A 17,570-nucleotide genomic window follows, 5' to 3' on the forward strand; every position below is an offset into this window, starting at 1 on the left:
TGAGACCTTTCTCAAAAGACAAATGGACATGGTGGCATGCACCTCTTATCCTAGCTACTAGGAATCCTAACATTGGTAGACTGTGGCTAGGTATGAGCACAGGGTAGGAAATGAGACCTTATCTCAAAAATGATAAGCAAAAACTAGGGTTCAATACCAATTGTTTAAGGATACAGGTGGACCTGTTGCTACAATGAGAAGTACAAGTTGTCAGGTCCAAATCGAGCTTTACAACGTTGGTGCGGGGGGGGGGGGGGGGAAGGAGAAGGATTGGGATTGGGGGGGAGGGGGGAGGCTGGGAAGGGATGTGAAGGGTAAACAAAGGAGGAGGCTGCAATGCTTGGTAAGAAATGTACGCATTATCCTGCCCATGTAATTGTAACTCCTCTGTACACTATGTTCACAAATAAAATTAAATTTAAAAAAAACTAGGGTTCAAGATAGGTCTCAATGGTGAAAGTGTCTGCTTACCCAACAGATTAATGTATCTAATTAAAATTATTTAAATGTAATTCTGAGAACAACTGAAAGAGGGCAAACACAGAAAGCATGGGCAGAGTATGGGAATACTTAGAGGAAATCTGAGATCAGTACATGAAAATGATGCCAAAGGAAGTCTGTTGCTGATGGCTGTCCTACCTTTCCTCCAACCACACAATGCATCTTTCTGAACAGCAAGAAAAAAAAATCATCAACCTGGCAATAACCAAAACAAGGTTACAGAAGAGGGTAAAGCATTCACAGAAACAGTGAACTTTGATATTCTAAGAAGAAACAGTTAAAGATTAAGAACCCTGCCAACCTGGCAGAAAAGACAAGTCCATTTTTGTACCTGGGAGAGCTAACTAAAGAATGCGATTTGAACTATACTCTCCTTAATAGAAATCATCATTTCTACTTTATAAAGCAATGCGAGAGCTGAAGGTAGGAGGTAGTGATTAAAAACATGATGAATCCTTATAGTTTGCCACCAGCAACTTCCTTCAGAGATTTCCAGAGCCTTTGATAACAAATAGGATTGTATAGCAGCAGACCTGAGAGGATGAGTAAATTCCACCATCTCTACCATGATACTAAACACTGTAATTTATAAATGTGTGCTATCTAGTAAAAAAAAAATGCTAGCTTGCTTACAAAATGAACCAAGGTTATCTGTCAGAACAGATGTAATATGAAAACAACGACTAATGAACACTAGAATTAAAAGAAATGTTGGAAAAAAATTGTTCATGGCTCTGATTTTACAAAAGTACATCTAAGCATTTAATATAATTAAAAAATATAAAAAGTATCTCTATTAGTCTGGGATTCTATAGCAAAATGCCTTGGATACTCAATTTTTAGACAATGTGTATTTATTTCTTTTTGTGGGGCGGGAGGGGGGTCAGTACTAGGGTTTGAACTTGGAGTGTTGCTTGCTAAGTAAATAATCTACTTGGCATCAAACCCCTTTTTGCTCTAAGTTTATTTTTAGATTAGGTCTTGCTTTTGATCAGGTTAAGTCTTAGACTGTGATCCTCTCACTTCTGCTTCCTGGATAGCTAGCAATACAGACATTCACCACCACATCTGACCCTAAAAATGGACACTGATTTCTTATAGTTCTACAGTAAGAAGGTCTACGATAAAGATGTTAGGAGACACGGTATCTGGTGAGGGTCTGTTGCATACAGAAGGCACCTTCTGTATGTTCTCCATAATTGTTGTGGTCTGAATGTTCATGTTGAGGCCTAGTTCCCAAGGGTACTAGCACTGACAGGTGGGGCCTTTGGGAAGAGAGTGGATGGGCCTTCATGAGTGGGACTTAAACCCTTATAAAGAAGGCTTGAGGGAGACAATCCTTTCTGCCACATGAGGCCATCTCCAAGGCACAGTCCATAAGGAAAAGACCTGGACCAGATACGAAATCTCTTTCCATCCTGATCTTAAATTTCTATCTCCAGATGTGTGAGTAATACATTTCTGTTGCTGGTAAGTTACCTAGCCTAAATTGTTCTTTTTTTAAATAAGTTTCTTTATTGTGAAAATACCCTACAGAAGGGTTACAATTACATGAGCAAGGTAATGAATACATTTCCTATCAAGCATTATTGCCTCCTCCTTTGTTTTTCCCCTACCGTCCCTGCCCTCCCATCTCCACGACTTTTTGTTATAGTAGCCCAAATATAATGATCTTTATCCAAAACATATTGTGATATTTAGAAAATGTTCCCTAGCTGCTTATACAGCTTTCTTTGTTAATCTTGGGGTTTACTCTATAACACATATATACTAAGCTTATATATTAATTCAGAAAAACTGTCACTTTTAGAATCTTTTATCTTCCTATTCACCAGGTTATATCTATTACTTCAGAGAGATCTGAATTTCTTTTTTTTATTTCCCTCCTTTATGAATCATTTTCTCTGTGATGCCTTGTATAGCATTAGATTCATTTCTAGGAACATCTGGAACATGCTATCTTTTTCTGTGTCTCTGGTAATAAATAGTTCAATAAGAGTTCTATTGCCTTATATCCAGTAAATCTATAAAACTCACAATGATCTGAATAGTTTAGCTCTATATACTAGTGTAGTATATCCGTTAGAAATAATGTCCACTTATTTTCTTCAAACTTTAAGTCTTTCCATTTTATTTTCTTGTATTTAATTGACTAGGGCTACAGTGTAGTTAAACAGAAACCATGACAGCAAGCTGGGAAGTGTCTCATGCATATAATCTGAGCTACTCAGAAGATTTGGTAAATAAATCAGGCGCTGTGGCTTGTGCCTGTAATCCTAACTACTCAAGAGGCTGAGATCTGAGGATCATGGTTCAAAGCCAGCCTGGGCAGGAAAGTCCGTGAGACTCTTATCTCCAATAAAAACTACTAGAAAACCGGAAGTGGCGCTGTGGCTCAAGGAGTAGAGCGCTCACCTTGAGCTGAAGAGCTGAAGGATAGGCCAAAGCCCAGAGTTTAAGCCCCATGACAGGAAAGAAAACAAAACAAAACAAAAATTTGATAAATAAGATGGATGCCAGTTTGAACAGCAAAGTCTGCTGGACCCCATTTTCAGAATAACCAGCAAAAAGCTGATCTGGAAAAGTGGTAGAATGAAAGCTACTGAAATAAGCCAGTCAATGAATGTAAGGCTCCCTGAGTTCAAGCCTCGGTACCAGTAAAAAGAAAGGAAGAAACAAAGAAACAAAGGAAGTTATGGTTTAAATGTCTCCAACTCTCCTACTGAAACTTAATTACTAATGTGACACTGTAAAGAGATGAGGTCTCTAGGAGGTAGTATGTGCCCTGCATGAAACAAAGCAAGGGCTTTACTTTCAAATATGACCTGTTCCATTCCTTACTAGGCTGGTCATAGCAGCCTACCTCTCTGGAGGACACAGCGTGCAAAGATGCCATATTAGAAACAGAGAAAAAGCCCTGACCAACACTGACCTATTTTTTTTTTTTTGGTCGGTCATGGGGCTTGAACTCTGGGCCTGGGCACTGTCCCTCAGCTCTTCAGCTCAAAGCAAGCGCTCTACCACTTGAGCTACAGTGCCACTTCTGGTTTTCTGGTGGTTTATTGGAGATAGGAGTCTCAAGGTCTTTCCTGCCTGGGCTGGCTTTGAACCGTGATCCTCAGATCGCAGCCTCTTGAGTGTGAGCCACCAGCGCCCAGCCATTGAACCTATTGGTTAATGAACTTTGCAACCTCTAGAACTGTGAGGAAAAAATTGGTTATTTGTAAATAATCTAGCCCCAGCCATTTCATAGCAGTACAAACAGACCATGATACCAACCCATCCAATCTCTGTCTTTCCTTTTATGTGGAGGGGCAGCTGAATAAGAAATATACTCCATCCATCCTTACCTATAGATTTTTCCCTTGTTTTTAATTACTTATAATCAACCATTATCTGAAATATTAAATGAGGAAATTCTCAGAATTAGTCATTCATGTTTTAAATTGTGTGCTGTTTTGAGTAGCAGGATAAAATCCTCTGTTGTCTTGCTCTGCCTTGTCTAGGATATGAATAAACATTTCAACCAACATATCTGCAATACTTATATTCCCCTATGTATACAACCAATAGAATAACCAAGTATTAGTCCTCTTGATTATAAGAGCAACTGTTGATGATGTTCAAGTTAGCCTCATGTATTGACCTAACATTAAGTTCCAGCACTGAGGTCATTTACTTGACTTCATGTTATCATATAGGCTCAGCAGTAACAGTACCTGCCTAGATGCATAAGGCCTTGACTTTAAACCCTAGTAGTACACACACATACACATATACATACACATACACATACACATACACATACAAAAAAAAACCCCACAGCTCTAAGTAGTAATATGTGTCAAACCCATATGGTTGCCTGCTTAAAAGCCGTTCTTCCCCCGTATCCCAGCTAATGGCTCCTGAGCTTGTCCATGTGTCTATTTGTTTAGCTGGGCACTAGTGGGTGACATTACCTAGCTACTCCTTCTCAAGTGGTAGATCTCCAGCTGAGCAAGCAAGCCAAGTGAGTGTGCGGCCCTGAGTTCAGAGTACTCTATCTATAAAGTAGAATAAACATGGAAAAGTATCTTCTATTGCTTCATGAAGTATTTTGAATTTGTCAGTAAAAATGAGTGATTTGAAGAAATTTTTTTGTTAAACCATTGAAATACAAGAACTGAGTCCACTCACAGAATAAAATTTTTATCAAGCACTGAATTCATTTAGAAATGAGTTGATTCTTGATGAGATGATTAGTATAGAAAAATTAAATTCCTTGCAAAGAACTGAAATGAGATAGTACAAATTTCATAAATATTCTAAACATAAAGTACAAGGTCACAATTTTGTTACTTTAATTTTTCTCACTTACTTTATAAACATTTAAGACATTAAAGTACTCCTACACACCCCGTATCGATGATCACACTAATTTGAAAATACTTTAAATTTGCTCAACACTCTCCTTAAATTACTTTATTTCCAGTGGTAGGGGTTATAGAGAAAACTCAGAAACTGATCATGAGACAAGTGTACATGTTTATATTCTTCTAAAATCTAAACAACATACAGCACTGGATGAAAGATAAAATGTTTTCTCACAAACTCAAAAAAAAGCAATAGTCACTTTAACGGAAACATTACTGGTTTTATGAGCAACACAGAATATGTGAAAAGAGAACATACTTTAGGGGTCTGTGAACTAAACTTAAGTATAAAGGGAGAGACAATTCAGTAACTCAGTATAAAACCAACAAAGCAAATCTTTGCTCACATAGCTAGCTACTTCATTGTTGGATGTTTACTAAAAAACAAGAAAAGGACAGCTAGGATCAAAATAAAGCAGCCTTTATCTGATTGAGGTGTGATCCCAAGGATTTTACCTTTGAAGGTAGAGAAAGCATAACCAGAAAAGAATGGTTAGAGAATTAGAAAAGAAAAAGGAATATGAATAAATAGGATTTAACTGTGATGTGACAGTTTCAGTTGCTGAAACAATTGAACAAAACAAGGACAACACACACCAGAATTAGGAGCAACTTCTAATAGCATCTTCTCAGAACTGAAGGTTGGCCTGTGAGACCTTTTGTATGGGAAGATGGGCGCTCCTATTGATTTCATGTATGGATGAAGGCAAACCTGTTGAGCATCAAAATGAGAAAAGAATGAAGAGCTCGCAAAAATAATGAGAAAGCAGAGAGCGTATCTATAAGATAACAAACATCTTTTCAAATGATATTTCTATGTTTTGGTCAGTGACTTTGGTCAGTGTCTCTAAAACAAAACAATTACTAAACAAACATAAAAATACAAACACAAAGCCATCCCAGTTAAAATCAGAGAGGGAATCAAACTGAAGTAAACTATGTTGCTTGAAAGCATGAAGTTGGCTCAAGGTGCTGCATAACTTAAGGCTTGCTGGGCACTGTTGGCTCATATCTGTAATCCTAGCTACTCAGGAGGCTGAGATCGGAGGATTCAAAGCCAGCCCAACCAGGAAAGTCTGTGAGATTCTTCTCTGCAATAAACCACCATAAAACTGGAAGTGGCGCTGTAACTCAAGGGGTAGAGTGCTTGCTTTGAGCTGAAGAACTCAGGGACAGCGCCCAGGCAGAGTTCAAGCCCCACGACTGACAAAAACAAAAAGCAAAAACAAAAACAAAACGCCTTAAGGCCTTTTGGCAACAAGTGCTGAGGGTTTGGCAGGGCATGAGGTGGCAGCAGGATACCTTTATAGAGGCCAGAAATCCAGTGATTGATAGAACATGAGACAGATGATCTCCAATGTTTCTATGCTTGTACAAAACACTCTATACTGGTCTGCCAAAACTCTCCCAGCCATTCCCTCTCTTCTGTTCCTGCCACTGGCCCCTAAACACAGTTCATTCTCCACACAAAAGGCAGGATGTTATATAAGCACAAATAATCATTTCACAGTTCTATCAAAATGCACAACAAGTCATCACAACTGGAATAAAGTATAATTCCACTGAGGACCTCGACAGCCTAGCCCAGAGCGATCTCCAGCAACCATCTGCTCTCCTCTTGTCTCCCTTTGTAGCCACACTGCCTCCCTCGAGCTCTAGAAAGCTATCATGTGTGTGCCCACTTTAAGCTTTGCACACTAGATACCTCTCTCACAGCTCAGCTCAGTGCTGAGATCTCAGTTCTACTGACTCCTGCTCTCGACATTCAGCACTCACCTCTGCACCCATATCTTCTACTATGGCAATTGGAGCCCTTTCTCCCTAATGAATTTCCTGCAGGCCCTCTGTATTTATACAAGTATGTCTTAAAGTGTTTAAGTATGCTTGCTCTGCTGGCTTTAACTCCTTTCTCCTACCTTCCCTATATAGCAACAAACACTGTGTGTGTGTGTGTGTGTGTGTGTGTGTGTGTGTGTGTGTGTGTGTGTGTGTGTGTGTGTGTGTGTGTGTGTGTGTGTGTGTGTGTGTGTGTGTGTGTGTGTGTGTGTGTGTGTACTTGTACCCACACTTGTACCAGGTCTTGAACTCAGGCCTCATCTTTTCTTGGTCATGGCTGGTGTTCTACTTGAGCTACATCAACAGTCCAGCATTTTGCTGGTTAATCACAGTTCTTTTGTCTTTTGTCTTTTGTGTGTGTGTGGTGTGAAAATAGCATACAGAGGGGTTACAATTACATGGGCAAGGTAATGAGTATATTTCTTATCAAGCATTGTTACCTCCTCCTTTGTTTCCCCTTCCCATCCCTTCCCATCTCCCCCCACCCCTGCTCCGCATTTTCCTACTCAACCCCAACCCCAGACGAAAGTTGTAAAGCTCGTTTTTCCACATAACGTCTTGTACATCTCATTGTTGCAATGGGTCCACCTGTATCCCTATTTAAACAATTTGATTTTTTTCCTTCCCCTCCACAAATTATACCGACATCAAATACAGTGAAAACAGGGGTTATACCGTGGGGGAGGGACATACAAAGCAACAAAGAAATCATCTTATAAATATGTTAGAAAAAATCACAAGAAAGAAAAAAACATTTGAGTCCTTATCTTGGGGTTCATTTCACCTAGCATCAACTTATCTGACCGCATCTGCTTGCTAAGACATATACTAGTAATTGCAAATAAAGGAAACCATGGGACCTATGTTTCTTTGGACCTGGCTTACTTCACTTAATATAATTTTTTCCAAGTCTTCCCATTTCCTAACAAATGGGGCAAGGTCAGTCTTTCTGATGGAGGCATAGAATTCCATTGTGTATATATACCACATTTTCTTGATCCATTCATCTACTGAGGGCCATCTGGGTTGGTCCCATATCTTAGCTATGGTAGATAATGCTGCAATAAACATAGTTGTGCTGGTAGCTTTACTGTGATCTTGTTTGTGATCGTTTGGGTAAATGCGCAAAAGTGGGAGTGCTGGGTCACAGGGGAGCTCTATGTGGAGTCTTTTGAGGAACCTCCATACTGTTTTCCAAAGTGGTTGGACAAGTTTACACTCCCACCAACAATGCAGTAGGGTTCCCCTCTGTCCACATCCCCTCCAGCATTTGTTATTATTAGAGTTCTTGATTATAGCCATTCTAACTGGGGTGAGGTGGTATCTCAATGTTGTTTTGATTTGCATTTCTTTTATGGCTAGGGAGGTTGAGCATTTCTTCATGTGTCTATTGGCCATCCTTCTTTCCTCTTCAGAGAAGTTTCTCTTTAAGTCTTTAGCCCATTTATTTATTGGGCAGTTGTTTGTTTCTTTGAGGATTTGTTGTTGGGGAATTTAATTTTTTGAGTTCCAGGTATATTTTAGATATGAGCCCCTTGTCCATTGTATGGCTAGTGAAGATCTTCTCCCAATCCGTGGGCTTTCTATTGATCTTGCTAGCTATGTCCTTTGCAGAAACTCTGCAATTTCATGCAATCCCATTTGTCCAACCTTTCTTTGATTTGTTGTGTTTCTGGGTCTCTTTTTGAAAATTTCAGCCTGTGCCAAGGAGACCTAGGGTTTCTCCTATTCCATCCTGTAATGTTTTCAGAGTGTCTGCTTTGACTCCAACGTCTTTTGGAATTGATTCCGGTGCAGGGTGATATATAAGGATCTACCTTTAGTTTTGTACAAGTAGTTAACCAATTTTGACAGCACCATTTACTGAAGAGGCTGTCTTTCTTCCATTCTATTTTTTAGCTCCCTTATCGAAGATTAGATGGCTGTAGGTCTGTGGGTTCATTTCTGGGTTTTCAATTCTATTCCACTGGTCCCGAGGTCTGTTCTTGTGCCAGAACCAAGCTGTTTTATTACTATGGCTTTGTAGTAGAGTTTGAAATTTGGTATTGATATTCCTCCAGCACTGTTCTTTCTATTAAGGATCGTTATTGCTATTCGGGGTCTTTTATATGAATTTTTGGATTGCCTCTTCTATTTCCTTGAAGAATGAGGTTGGAATATTGATAGGTATCGCATTGAATTTGTAGATAGCCTTGGAAAGTATTGCCATTTTCATGATGTTGATCTTTCCAATCCAGAAGCATGGGAGATTTTGCCATTTTCTAAGTTCTGTTTTGATTTCCTTTTTCAGGTTTTTGAAGTTTTCATCATAGAGGTCCTTCACTTCTTTGGTTAAGTCAATTCCTAGGTATTTTATTTTATGTAGGGCTATTATGAATGGAGTTGCTTTCCTGATTTCAGCCACACTTTTCTCATTGTTGGCATACAGAGAAGCCATTGAATTTGAGGGTTAATTTTATACCCTGTTACTTTGCCAGTTTTGAATCAGCTTAAGTAATTTGGGAGTGGAGTCCATGGGATTCTTTAAATACAAGATCATGTCATCTGCACAGAGGGAGAGTTTTACTTCATCTTTCCCTATTTAGATCCTTTTTATGTTTGCATCTTGTCTTATTGCTGTAGCTAGGCATTCTAATACTAGATTGAAGAGAAGTGGAGAGAGTGGACATCCTTGTCTCTTTCCTGAGCTAAGAGGAAATGGCTTTAGTTTTTCACCATTAAGTATAATGCTGGCTGTAAGTTTGTCATATATAGCCTTTATTGTATTAAGGAATGTTCCCTGAATTTCTATATTTTCCAGAACCTTCATTATAAAGGGGTATTGGATCTTGTCAAATGCTCTTTCCGTATGTATTGAGCTAACCATGTGGTTCTTATCCTTGCTCTTGTTGATGTGATGAATTATATTTATTGATTTGCATATATTGAACCACTTTCGCATCCCTGAAATGAATCCTGTCTGATCATGGTGTATGAGTTTTTGGATGCTCACAATTCGTTTTTCTTTTCTTTTCTTTTTGGCCTGGATTGGAATCAAACCTTGATCCTCCAGCTCTCAGTCTCCTGATAGCTAGGATTACACACATGTGCTATCAGCACCTGGCACAGCTCCCACTTCTCAAATAAGAGTCACGTTCTAATTTTTCTACTCCTAAAATCATAGCTTTCTCTTCTAGAACAACTTTAAGTCTGCATCATACAATTCAGTCAAGTGCATTCTTCACTAAGCTTTATCTGGAAAGCTTGCTTTTCACCTGCTAAAGCTTTAACTTTTCTGAGGTGGGAGATGGACTTCTCTTTAAGGATACTCATTTCCTTTCATAGTTATTGGCCTGGTGCTAAGCCAGTAAATATTTTAATAGAGTAAGAATACTTTAGCTACTCATCTCTTTTGATTTCCTTGAACCAACAATGTACATGACAACAGATTCTCTAAGACATCTTCAATGAAAGAAATAAAAGTAAATAGATTCTTCTACATAGAAAGCTCTGCAATTCAATAAGCACCTATTCAACATGTACTTAAACTTGCTTTCCCAGAAGAGGTGTCAAGACTGATGGCTGTTCCTTGTCTCAGCTACAGTATTATGATTAAAAGCCAACACTGTATACTACGTCTGTGTAAATCACTATGGCCTTAGCTAGTCTGTGAGGAGACTGCCTGCTTAACCTTGCACTCATTAGTGTCCTGAACAAACCAGCAGGACTCTATCCAATCCAGCTAGAATACATTAAGTCCAAAGGATATTAAAACGGGAACAATCTAAAAGTTCCAGAGATTTTGTTCACATCTTAATTATAACTTTTATTAATTAAGGATATACAAACATTTTGATTGCCAATCACTTTAAAGAAATGCCAGAGAACTAACTACATTATTTTTAAAGATTCTTGTATAACCTTTCATGACTATAAAGTCTATATTCTGTTTTAACAACTTTTTTTTATTGTGAAAATACTGTACAGAGGGGTTACAATTACATGGGCAAGATAATGAGTACATTTCTTATCAAGCATTGTAGCCTCCTCCTTTGTTTCCCCTTCTCATCCCTTCCCATCCACCCCCTGCCCCTCCACCTAATCCTCCCCGCCCCCGCACCAAAGTTGTAAAGTTAATTTTCGACATAACGACTTGTACATCTCATTGTTGCAATGGGTCCACCTGTATCCCTATTTAAACGATTTGCTTTTCCCCTTCCCCTCCACAAATTATACCGACATCAAATACAGTGAAAGCAGGGGTTATACTGTGGGGGAGGGACATACAAAGCAACAAAGAAATAATTTTATAAATGTGTTAGAAACAATCGCGTGAAAGAAAAAAAACATTTGGATACATATCTTAGGGTTCATTTCCCTAACATCAACTTATCTGACCTTTTCTACTTGACTCAGACATATACTAGATATTGCAAATAAGGGAAACCATGGGACCTATGTTTCTTTGGGCCTGGCTTACTTCACTTAATATAATTTTTTGTTTTAACAATTTTTATACCTGAAAAGACACCTCACATAGACAGATGCAAGCAGCACATCACTGCCTATGTTTGCTAAATCATTACACTTTTTTTTTTTGTCGCTCGTGGGACTTCAACTCTGGGCCTGTGCACTATCCCTCAGCTCTTCAGCTCAAGGCGAGCGCTCTACCACTTGAGACAGCGCCACCTCCAGTTTTCTGGTGGTTAATTGCAGATAAGAGTCTCACAGACTTTCCTACCAGGGCTGGCTTTGAACCGCAATCCTCAGATCTCAGCCTCCTGAGTAGCTAGGATCATAGGTGTGAGCCACCAGCACCTGGCCAATCATTACACTTTTATACTTCGCCTCTCAGTTATGAGAAAGCTGTTGCTGAAATTCAGCTAATTCACTTACATCAACTGCTCTTAAAACTTAACAGAAAGTGATGAGTTAAAATTTCTCTGAAAACCATCAGTTGGACAAATACAACCCAAGTACCAGGTAAAAATTACTACCCTTTCAAGTGTTTTCCTTCCAAGCATTTTTTGCTAATCCCTTCTTTTATCCTAAGAGTCAAGCTTACTGACAATATGACACACACATGCAGAATAACAACAAAAGCAAATCCTACAGACATCAGTTTTGATTGATTCGAACCGATGGGTTTTCTTAGACATTTTCAAATTTAAGGTCAGTGAATGTTCTTATGCTAGCAATATAGAACCTTGAAGCAGAATATATTAAAAACACACAAAATTCCATTCTTTACTTTTAGGAACTTATTATTTTCCAAGCATTTCAGAAAAAAAATCTTGAGGAGAAATGATAACACAGTGGTAACAGGGATAAAACAAGTTCGAGTAGGAGAGTTAAATGCAAACTCTGGGAGTTTGAAGTGTCATTTCCCACCAAAGGTATGTCTGGCAGAAGACTTGAAATTCACCTCTCCTACATCCACATGAAAAAAGAAGTACACGGAATCTGGTCACATCAAAGTCACTTCTGATTTTACACAACAGCCCTACTTAGACAGGCATAAACTAATAATTAACTAAACTCTAAATATTAGAAAAATGCCTTTTTACCTCAGCTGTTTTAAAATGTTTGGTAACCAACATGTATTGGTGGGGAGGACGGTAGCTGTGGTCACTGAATTTGCCATACAGAACTCAGAGCTCATGAACACCAACTTTGGGCCATGATCATGTGAGGGAATATGGCAAGAAAGAACACCACAAAAAGGGAAGTAATTTGCAAGGGAGCCTATAATTAGCTTCTGCATCTTACAGTGGAGAATATTATTGAGGGAAATAGCTTAGGAGGATTTAAAAAGGGATTAGTCATTCACATGAATGAATAAGCCCAGAATTTAGTTACCTGAGGGGGAGGGGAGGGAGGAAGGCCACCTGATAAAAGTAATATATCCTTTCCTACTACAGGATATACAGATCCGTAATCAGGAAGAAATTTCTGAGTATAACACGTAGACTTCTGGAAATTTAAGCAATTACCCAGTCAAGAACACACTAATCAAACAATAAAATCACCCACACAAACTAGACTATCATAAACAATAAAAATCCAAGAGCAGGACAGTTTAACAAAGATTGTCTGGGATGATTAATTCTCAAATATCATTAAATAAAATATTCTTTCTGAATAAAATATATTTGCACTAAAAACAAATCTGGTGTATTCTTTTAATCCAGAAAAAATAGTCTTAAAAATTTCAAATACACTGAAGCGGAAATTATTCTCTACAGAGAATAAATTTATGTGCTACTAATGAGAAAATTCAGAACCTAACCCAAACCTTGACATATTTCAGTTACAATGACAGAATCTAAAATATTTAATAATAAAGTACCTTCTATACAAGGCTTTTTGAAAACTAAGTGAACCCTTATTATTAAATTATTCAAAGATAAGATACAAGAATAAAACACTAAACTAAACTAATACAATAATACGAAAAGCTTTATAACCTAAATTCACAACATTCCTGACTTTTGTATGAAATTGTGCTTTAGTTTTTAAAATATGGCTCAAAATCCTTTCACAAATCCTCTCCTCCTCCTCCCCCCAACCCCTCCTCACCACCAAGGTGGGGTCAACATTCTTTTCCCTTGAACCAGAGCAGGCTTATGATGACTTTAATAAAGAAATGATGAGAGACTTTCAAGTTAGGGCAGAAAAGATCATGCAGTTTCCTCGTAGTTGTGACACTGGCTCTGAAAGAGGCCTGTCTCCAACTCTGATGCCCTAGAGTTCCATGCTGGCTAGGCCACAGGCAGGCATTCCGGTAGACAGCCACAGCTGAGCTCACTGACAACAACCAGCATCAGCTGCCAGCCCAGTGAGTGAGCTCAGCATCTGACTACAAATTCATGAGAGTCCCCAAAGTGGGAACTAGCCAGCTGAGCCCTTCCCAAATTCCTAACTCAAAATGTCATGGCCAAAATAAAATGGTCATCTTAAGCCCCTAGGTGCTTGGAGGAATTTTTCTAGCAAGAGACAGGGTACTAGCACAAGGTTATAATCAAAAAAGCAAAGCCATAGTTATAGGCAAGATGTTCTAGGATAAAGACTGGCTGTGATATTTCATTACATTCAAAATTTAAATATATTGTTGAACAAGATTTCAGAAGTTCAGATTGAAATATTTACCTTACTTTTCCTACTAACCTAAACATAGTGTAATTTATTTGATCATTCTCTCAATCTTTAGCAAATATTTATTGAACAAATACTCCATTCTGGGATCTGTACTAGGTGATAGTTATTAAAGCAGTCAGGACAATATGGACGTGTGGGCCACAGATATCACAGAATCAAACATCAATTTTCATGCAAACATATAATTACAAGAAAGACTTAAACCATGCTGATGGAATAAAGAGTATTGAAGAGCATTAACAACAGGTCTGAGTCAAATTGAAGACTAAAGTTAGACTATTTTGAAGGGAATTAATCACTAGAAAGATGCTATGGCTGGAGAAAACAGTTTTGGACTGAAGATGATCACAGAGCCCAAATATTACTGGCAATGCTGGGAACTGAAATCAACATTTAAAACAATGTGAACTTATTACATGTTTTTAGGTAAAATAATGAAGTATTGTAAATTTTACTTCAAAGGATCACTTTGGCTATCTTAGGTTTGTTGTCACAAAATGCCTAAGACAATCACATTATTAGGAGCATGGATTTATTTGGGCTCAGGCTTTCAGAAGTGTCAGTCCATAGTACTTGTGGCTGCTGCTGTAGGCTTCTGGTGACACACTGTCTTATAGCAGCAGAGCACGGTGAAGTGCTCACTTCATGGTAGGCAGAAAGTGAAGGAGATGAGATAGGAGGTAACAGGGTCTCAATATCTGCTTCAAGAACCTATTCCTGATGATGTAGCTTCATACTAGACACCACTTTCGAAACTTCTATCACTCTCTAATTGTGCCACAGGCTAGGAACTAAGCCTTCAACACATGGACCTTCATAGGTCTTTTAAGATCAAAACCATAGTACTAATTCCAATAGTTTATATATTGACATCATCCTTGATATATTAATTAGTTACGGAATAAATTAGTCTCATTCTATATTAGAACACACAAAAAGCTAGGAGATCGGTGAAAAATGAAAAGATAAGTAAGATGTTTACATGTGTAAGATTTGTATGGAAGCACAGAGCAGGGAAGAGGCAACATTAATTCACTGAAGTATAAAGTTTTTGCTAATACTGATTTTGAAGTCTGAGGCTTGTACTTGATAGGCAAGCATTCCACCACTTGGGCCAGGCCCACAGAAAATAACATTACAGCAGTAAGTAGACTATTACAGCACAATTCATATATGGTTTGATAATCTCAGGTAAAGGGGGTTATTGAAGAAAATAGGAAGAATTAATACAGAATGTCCAACCTGATAGTAAATAATGAATGGGTATGAAAGAGGCAAAGAAAGTTGCTGTAGCAAGGAAATAAAGAAGATTTCCCTAAGACAGAAGGGCTTACTAATTAACATAATTAAGAGCATCATGAGGTGTTCAAAGAACAAAAAGTTTAATATGGTTATAAACTGCTGATGAGAAACAAGTCTTGAATAAGCATATAGGAATTAGATCGTGTAAACTGTTATAATGTTTACATTCTGTAAAAGCAAGAGGCAGACATTGAAAAGCTAAGAAGGGTGTCAAGAATGGTATTGTATTTTATAAAGAACTTTCCAGCTTTGGGGTAGGGGAACCAACTAGAGATACTCAAGTCAGAAGTCATTTTCAAAACCTAGGAAGAAAGTGTTGGTGGCTCAAATAAGGAAACAGAGAAAGCAGAAATAGAGAAAGGTGGAGAAGAATGCTTGTGTTTTTAAATTCTCTCTCTGTCTCTCGTGCATGCTCACTTGCGCTCTCTCTCTCTCTCTCTCTCTCTCTCTCTCTCTCTCTCTCTCTCTCTCTCTCTCTCTCTCTCTCTGTGTCTCTCCATCTACCTATTTACTTATTTTTAGGACACAGAATTGAAAGGACTAAATGGTGGGAAGTGAGAAAAAGGAAATACACAATGAATACTCCTTCCTCCCAAGTTACTAATCTGGGTACAATGATAGAAATTAGAAATCCAAAAGGATGGGGAAAGCTCTGCAAATGTGAAAAAGAAGAGATTAAAAGTGGGAATTAGTTTTGAGAATTTTAAGGTGATTAAAAGTAGGACATCAAACTAGAACACATATATACCACACAGAGATGGCTGTGTGGTACTAAAGTGTATAGCTAAAGTGTAGAGTGCCTGCCTAGCAAAATAGGCCCAGATGTCAATCTTTAGTATTATTTTTAAGTGTATTTTAAAGGCAAAGAGAGCAATAGGGTGAAGATAAACATGGGGCAGATGAAATTGTTTCACTAAGAGTTGTGAAATTAAGAATTAGATCTTAATTTGCATGAAGCTGCAAAGCTTCTGCATGGCAAAGGAAATAGCTAGCAAGATCAATGGAAAGCCCACGGATTGGGAGAAGATCTTCACTAGCCATACAATGGATAAGGGTCTCATATCTAAAATATACTTGGAATTCAAAAAATTAAATCCCCCAACAATAAATCCTCAAAGAAACAACTGCCCAACAAATAAGTGGTAAAGACTTAAAGAGAAACTTCTCTGAAGAGGAAATAAGAATGGCCAATAGACACATGAAGAAATAATCAAGCTCTCTAGCCATAAAATAAATTCAATCAAAACAACATTGAGATTCCACCTCATCCCAGTTAGAATGGCTATAATCAAGAACTGTAATAACAACAGATGCTGGAGGGGATGTGACCAGAAGGGAACCTTACTGCATTGTTGGTGGGAGTGTAAACTTTGGAAAGCAGTATGGAGGTTCCTCAAAAGACTCCACATAGAGCTCCCCTATGACCCAGCAGTACCACTATTGGGCATTTACCCAAACGATCACAAACAAGGCCATACTAAGGCTACCAACAGTTTATTGAAGCATTATTTACCATAGCTAAGATATGGAACCAACCCAGATGCCCCTCAGTAGATGAATGGATCAAGAAAATGTGATATATATATATATATCCATATATACAATGGAATTCTATGCCTCCATCAGAAAGAATGATATTACCCCATTTGTTAGGAAATAGAAAGACTTGGAAAAAATTATTTTAAGTGAGTAAGCGAGGCCCAAAGAAACATAAGTCCCATGGCTTCCCTTATTTGATATAACTAGTACATGTGTAAGACAAGCAGAAAAGGCTAAAAACTATGTACATATGACCATATAAGATGAACCCCAAGATAGGGATAAGAATATCTTTTTTCTTTTTTGCTATTGTTTCTAATGTATTTATTATGTAGCATGTGTTTTTTTTTTTTTTTTTTGCTTTGTATGTTCCTTCCCCATGGTATAACCCCTATTTTCACTATATTTGATGTCGGTGCCCTGCATCTTGTATATACACTTCTCTAATTCGGGGAGGGGAAGAGAAAAAAACCAAAGTGCTTAAATAAGGATACGGGTTGGCCCATTGTAACAACGAGATATAAAAACACTATGTTGGAAATGAACTTTACAACTTCGGTGGGGGAGGTAGGGGTAAGATGTGGAGGTGGGAGGGAAGGGATGGTAGAGGGAAAACAAAGGAGGCGGCAGCAATGCTCAATAGGAAATGTACTCATTATCTTGCTCATGTAACTGTAACCCCTCTGTACAGCATTTTTACAATAAAATATGTACAAAAAAAGAGTAGATCTTAAGACAGCATATCAACATAAAGAGATGATGAGAGAGCTCAAATGGAAACAAGTAATGACCAAAAAGTTAGGAAGAAAACAAGAGCATATACTGTCATTAAAACCTAAGAGT

General features: G+C 38.1%; 1 protein-coding gene across 1 annotated transcript in view; it reads right to left on the reverse strand.

Moving 5' to 3' along the window:
- Rnf217 (ring finger protein 217) overlaps window positions 1-17,570 on the reverse strand; it is a 120,793-nt gene that overhangs the window by 94,572 nt on the left and 8,651 nt on the right. The gene's annotated exons all lie outside the window — the stretch shown is intronic.

The sequence above is a fragment of the Dipodomys merriami genome, unplaced genomic scaffold, assembly GCF_024711535.1.
Source record: "Dipodomys merriami isolate MVZ:Mamm:240054 unplaced genomic scaffold, mDipMer1.0.p SCAF_8, whole genome shotgun sequence".
NCBI classification, from domain to species: Eukaryota; Metazoa; Chordata; class Mammalia; order Rodentia; family Heteromyidae; genus Dipodomys; species Dipodomys merriami.